Below are 5,943 nucleotides of genomic sequence, written 5' to 3'. Positions count from 1 at the left end.
TTCAAGCCCCACATCAGGCTCTGTGCTGACAGTTCGGAGCCTGCTTGGGATTCTTTCTCCTCCCTCTGCCCCTCCCCTGTTCATTCTTTCTGTCTCTCTCTCAAAATAAATAAACTTTTTTAAAAATTAAAAAAAAAAAGAAATGTACGTAATATTTAAGATGCTGAGTATTTCATAGGGAAGCTGAATGCTGCTGTAAAGTACTCTTTAAGTTTTGTTTTTTTTTTAATCCCCTTTTAATGAACGAAACTAGGGGAATTTTAGGGGACAGAGATGGGATTTTTGTGTGAAAAAAGTATGCAGTTTTACTCTTTCTGCATGGAGAAGCAGTGGTTGGGGCATTTTTTAAGATGGCTGGCTACACTTGTTTTACTTCATGATGATAAATTTGTCATAACTCAATTTAAAAAAAGGATATAATTATACCATTTCACGGTTAAAGCAGAAGACCCCTACCAAATCTGTAAAAACATTTTTAAATTTTTTTTCTTTTTTTTTTTTTTTTTGATGTTTTATTTATTTTGAGAGAGACAGAGAGAGTGTGCCAGCTGGGGAGGGACAGAGAGAGAGGGAGAGAGAGAAGCCCAAGCAGGCCCTGGGCCATCGGTGAAGCAGAGCAGACACAGGGCTCAATCTCACAAACTGTGAGATCATGACCTGAGCTGAAATCAAGAGTCGCAAGCTTAACTGACTGAGCCACCCAGGCACCCCAAAAACATGTTTTTAATTGGTAGCCTAGATTTGTCCTCCAAAAAAGTTAGTGCCTGGAAAGCATAGCCAGGTACTTCATGATCAGAAAGCATACTTCTCTCTTAATGTCCTGCTTATCAAAATATCCAATTATATTGAATTTATTTGCAGCATAGCTGGAATCAAACAAGAATAATTAGCTAACTTATTTTGACATATATCTAAAATATTGGCTCCAAATACCAAAAGTAATTTGAAAGAAGTGTCCTTTATCTCGCACATTATTTATATTTTCAACAGAAAGTTCTCTTAACTTTCAGAGTATATCAATTAAATAAAGTTATAAATTAATTTAATATCTGTTGCTAAAAAGCAGTTGAACATCCTCTTATGCCCTAGCTGAATGCCTCGGTTATCATCTCATTGCTCTTATCTAAATGCAACTGGATAACCTATTTTCAACTGGTAAGTGCAGCTACAAATTATCCATAAAGAAATCAGGGAATTTTTTTTTTTAAATCTCTACCTTCTTTGGCCCTATGTTAAACATAGAAAGTGTACACATTCCCTTATCTTTGCCTCCTCCAACCCTAGGAATCTTACATACAAAAGGGTTGCACAAGATTTTAATAAAAGCATCTAATTTTGTTTCATATATTATATGTTTATGGTATTTATTAATTTATCTTTTATTTTATTATTTTTTAAATGTTTATTTTTGAGAGAGAGAGAGAGAGCGAGCATGGGGGAGGGGCAGAGAGAGAAAGAGAGAGAGAGAGACTCTCAAGCAGGCTCTGCACTATCAGCACAGAGCCCGATGTGGTTCTCGAACTCGAGAACTGTGAGATCAAGACCTGAACCAAAACCAAGAGTCTGCTGCTTACCCGACTGAGCAACCCAGGCACCCCTAGTTTATCTTTAAAAATTTTTAACAAAAGTGGCACCAGTGGTGCCAGCCTAAATATTTGCAATAGAATATTTCCTATGAAGAAAATTCCACCAACTGTCAGAAACAAAGGACTGATGACCTCTCTGAGGACTAAAATCTGATGGGGTCAGGGGAAAGGACTCCTTAGAAAGAGCTAAAAAACAAGAAGGCTGTGTTTATATAGCATCATGTGTTTGTGGGCCAGAAAAAAAAAATCTAAAAGGCAGAGCCTCTAAATATTTAGAATTTTTATTTTTATTATTTTTTTAATGTTTTTATATTTATTTTGAGAGAGAGAGAGAGCATGAGTCGGGGAGAGGGGCAGAGGGGCAGAGACAGAGAAAGAGAATCCCAAGCAGACTCCATGCTGTCAGGGCAGAGCCCAACACCAGGCTCGATCTCATGAACTGTGAGATCATAACCTGAGCCAAAATCAGATACTCAACTGACTGAACCACCAGGCACCCCTAAATATTTAGAATTTTTTAAATATGAATATAGAATATCTCTATTAACCAAGAGGATGCCCTCTGAAGACATTATTCTTTGTGAGAAACTTTGTCACTATGAGTCTCAGCAGGAACCCCCAGTCAGCCCCTCTCTTGCACCCCATCTCTCAGCTCTCACCAGCCAGGCTCTTGTTCCCATTCCTCCTAGCTCTGGCAATCCTGACAAGGAGAACTTTTTATCCCCCAGAGCATTTGTTCGTGTCTCATACTACGTTAAATGATAGCTAATAGGAATCTAAGGAAGATCATAATAAGTGTTGGAACTTCAGCAATGAGTGCATATCTCTACCTACTAAAGTGCCTAAAACCGTGGATATAAAAATGTACTATTATAGAGGGAAATAGCTTTGTTATTCACATCTTTGGCACACACATTTACTTCCCCAGTAGTATGACCACAAACCAAACCCAACTCAAATCAACATAATTATGAATTATGAAACTGTACTGAAGACTTCCTGGGGCACCTGGCTGGCTCAGTTGGTTGAACATGCGACTCTTCCTCTCGGGGTCATGAGTTCAAGCCCCACGTTTGGCCTAGAAAGTTTACTGTACATGAAACAAATTTGAAAATATCCTTCTGATGACATTTACATACTGGTCTCTTTCTTGTCAACACAAGTACACTAAAATATTTTCAAAGAGTTTTCAAACTTTTCAAAGCCAAAAGAGTTTTAATTAATATGTGCAAATCCACAGCGATGAATTCATCTTTCACCTGTCTTCTCCAATGGGTAAAGTTTTCGGGATAACAAGTTGATAATCTTAATAGTTACAAAGATGAATCCTTAATAGTTACAAAGATGTTACAACTGAGCTAATACATTAACTGTGGTTAATCCATGGACACTGATTGAGTCACTTGGCAAATGTTTGTTCTATCTGTAATGTTCTGGACACTGCATCAGGTACAGAGGACAGAGGGGTGAACAAGACAAGATGTAATCACTGCCCTCTCAAACAGAAAGGTATTCCGGATTTTATGTCATCAACCAGATTTAAAAAAACAAAAAAACAGACACAAAAAGCTAAAAGTGACTTGTTCAAGTGATGTACATTAGTGACATTAAGTATGTGAGTTAATAAACAAATCGGGCATCTAGCTAAAGAATCTTAAAAACAATTTTCTCTCTAGGGAGTGTACCAAGCTTCCCCAGAGGGTAACGTACTGGTAATGAGGAGCTATCCTAGAGTCAAAGCATAATCGATAAAATGCTGGAACCTTCTGTTCATTTCTTATAAACCAATGCTACTGAGAGACATCAGCTTGGACATAAACCTTCATGCTTTAACTACTACTCTGAGATCATCTACAGAGACCAATAGAAATGAAATCTCTCACACATTAGTACATTCCCATGACAAATACTACAAGAATCCTGCACATTTCCACTGAAACTATACTCTAAAGAGAACATAAACCTCCTATAACAGACTGTGTAGATGTCAGTCTGGGAGAGAAGGAGCAGATATTCGGGAAAAGGCAAGGGTTTCTGGGTTACTTAAATTTTTGTCTCTTGTGACAATCATTGTCTTACATAAGATATCAATTGCACTTGATTTGCTTAATTAGGTTAATTTTCAGTATCTAGTTTCAGACATCACCAGCCAACCCAGGGACGCCTTAGAGATAATTAGAGGTTCGGTCTGCAGAGAGGTTGAGAAATCAGAACTAGTGATGGACAGTCTTATGCATAAAGGTGAAACTAAGTGAGTGTATGGATTTATCTCAGAGTATAAAAGGAACGGGGTCCAGGGTCCTTTGAACCTTGATTCTCCAGGTGGATGCCTGTGCCCTGGCCTGGGGCAAGGAAGGAGAAATCAGTGATGGCCAATTAAGAGAGGGAAGGAAAGCTGGCTGAGGGTGAATGTGCATGTGCGAGTCTGTGTGTGTGTGTGTGTGTGAGGGAGAGGGAGTAAGAGACACAAACAGGAAAGGCCATGCCCATTGGGTGAAGACTGACTTAATCTCTAATTAAAAATCTCTGGTGGCATCCCATTCTAATTAAAACACAATTCAAGTTCCTTTCCAAGACTTGAAGGCTTCACATAAACTGCCTCCCACCTTCCTGACTGCATCTCTTCCAAACTCCCCCTTTTTACTCCTCTGCTTCTAAAAGTTCTCCAAACACCCCAAATCCATTCATGCCTCAGGGCCTTTGCAGATTCTGTTCCCTCTTCCTAGAATGCTTTTCCTTCTGCTCTTCACTTGATGGCTGCTTCTCATCATTCAGGTCTCAGTTCAAAAACTACTTCCTCAGAGAAGCTCCAATTGCTCTAAAGAAGCTTTCTCTCTAGCAAACCCTGAGGTGCACTGGCTTGTATCTGAAACATGTTTTTTCATTTATTTGTACTTTGTTTATTGACTCCATTTCCCACAGAAACATAAGGTCTCAAAGAGCAAGGGCTCTATCTTGTTCAACACTGGGTGCCCTACCCCCACCACCAGCACCTAGAGCATCTCCTATTATGTAGTGGATACTCTGTAAATATTAGTTAAATCTCAAGTCCCACCTTATGGATGACTGTGCAGGAAGTCACCCAAGATGCACTGCAAAACCACTCTCTGCTCCCTTGTCACCTCGACCTTCTATCACAGTGACCATAACCCACAACCATAACAATTCCGGACCTGCTTCCACAACCTGTGGAAGGTGGAGGTAACGCTGCTTCCCTTTCAAGAATCTCCAGCTTCCTTGCCTGTTCTCCTCTGGAGGCCCTATTCTCATCTCCTACAGATCTTTCCATTCCCAACCAGATAAAGGTAGCTCCAGATTTAAAGAATCCTTCAAAGACCAGCATTACACGCTACTAGGCACACTGTGTCTTAGGTATAAGGGCAAAAAGAGAGAATGGGGAAGAAGAGTACCTTTTCACTTGGCTTTTCAGTGTTTATGATAAAAAAACAAAAACAAAGACAAATTTCCTAAGGGTTGGGTGCTTTCCTTCCTCTCTCTCTCGCAAGAAAAGGAAAGCCCTTCCCTGGTCGATGCAGAAGGCTGTGACAGCAAATGGGAAGCTGGCCATTCCCCCTTGGATGACAAAAAGTCTCCCCGAAAAAGAAATATGGACATGGGAAAGAGACTCACGTCCTACTGTTCCTTACTTTGTTTTATCCTCATAAACTCACCCCTAGAATCTCAGCCCTTCTTAGCCTGGCTGTATGGCAGCCAAGTTCCCGACCAAGCCTAAGGACCTACTGCTTGTTTGGTGCTGGCGAATCACCATCAGCAGAAAGAACTCCTGCTACCTCACCATGCTGAGGAAACAGTACTTCTGACATCCTAATATAGAACCAGAAATACAGTTTCCTCCTGACATGCCATAATATCCAATGCACCCATTGTCTGCCTTACATCAAGCTGACTCCCAATCAAATACATCTTTATTGAAGTATAATTAACATACAGTGTGATAACAGGTTAATTTACTTTTAACCCTTAAAGGGTTCACCTGGAAATTCTGATACGTACTGTTATCCATTGTAATCACAATAAATAGGAGAGGTTACTTTCAACTGTGAAAGTGGGGATGTAGCCCTGGGAGGACTCCTTCCAGGAGAGAAGGCTGAGTAGGAACTTCAGTGAAAATATATTCAGAATGAAAAGAATTTTTGGAGCACAATCCATTAGAGATAACATATCCTCCTGAATTTGGCCAGACACAGCACACCAAAGTGACCCGTCAAAGATGCAGAGAAGATAGAAGATATCTAATTGAGGAAAGTCTGAAGCTCTCAGAAGGAAAGGCAGATAAAGTACTCAGACCACCTGTTCAAGAAGCTCAGCCTGGGAAATTAAGGAAGTATATTCAGAA

General features: G+C 40.0%; 1 protein-coding gene across 8 annotated transcripts in view; it reads right to left on the bottom strand.

The window, feature by feature from the left end:
* ST3GAL6 (ST3 beta-galactoside alpha-2,3-sialyltransferase 6) overlaps positions 1-5,943 on the bottom strand; it is an 85,917-nt gene that overhangs the window by 77,125 nt on the left and 2,849 nt on the right. The gene's annotated exons all lie outside the window — the stretch shown is intronic.

This window comes from Leopardus geoffroyi, chromosome C2 (genome assembly GCF_018350155.1).
Source record: "Leopardus geoffroyi isolate Oge1 chromosome C2, O.geoffroyi_Oge1_pat1.0, whole genome shotgun sequence".
In the NCBI taxonomy this organism is placed as follows: domain Eukaryota; kingdom Metazoa; phylum Chordata; class Mammalia; order Carnivora; family Felidae; genus Leopardus; species Leopardus geoffroyi.
This window is presented reverse-complemented; position numbering and strand designations above follow the sequence as displayed.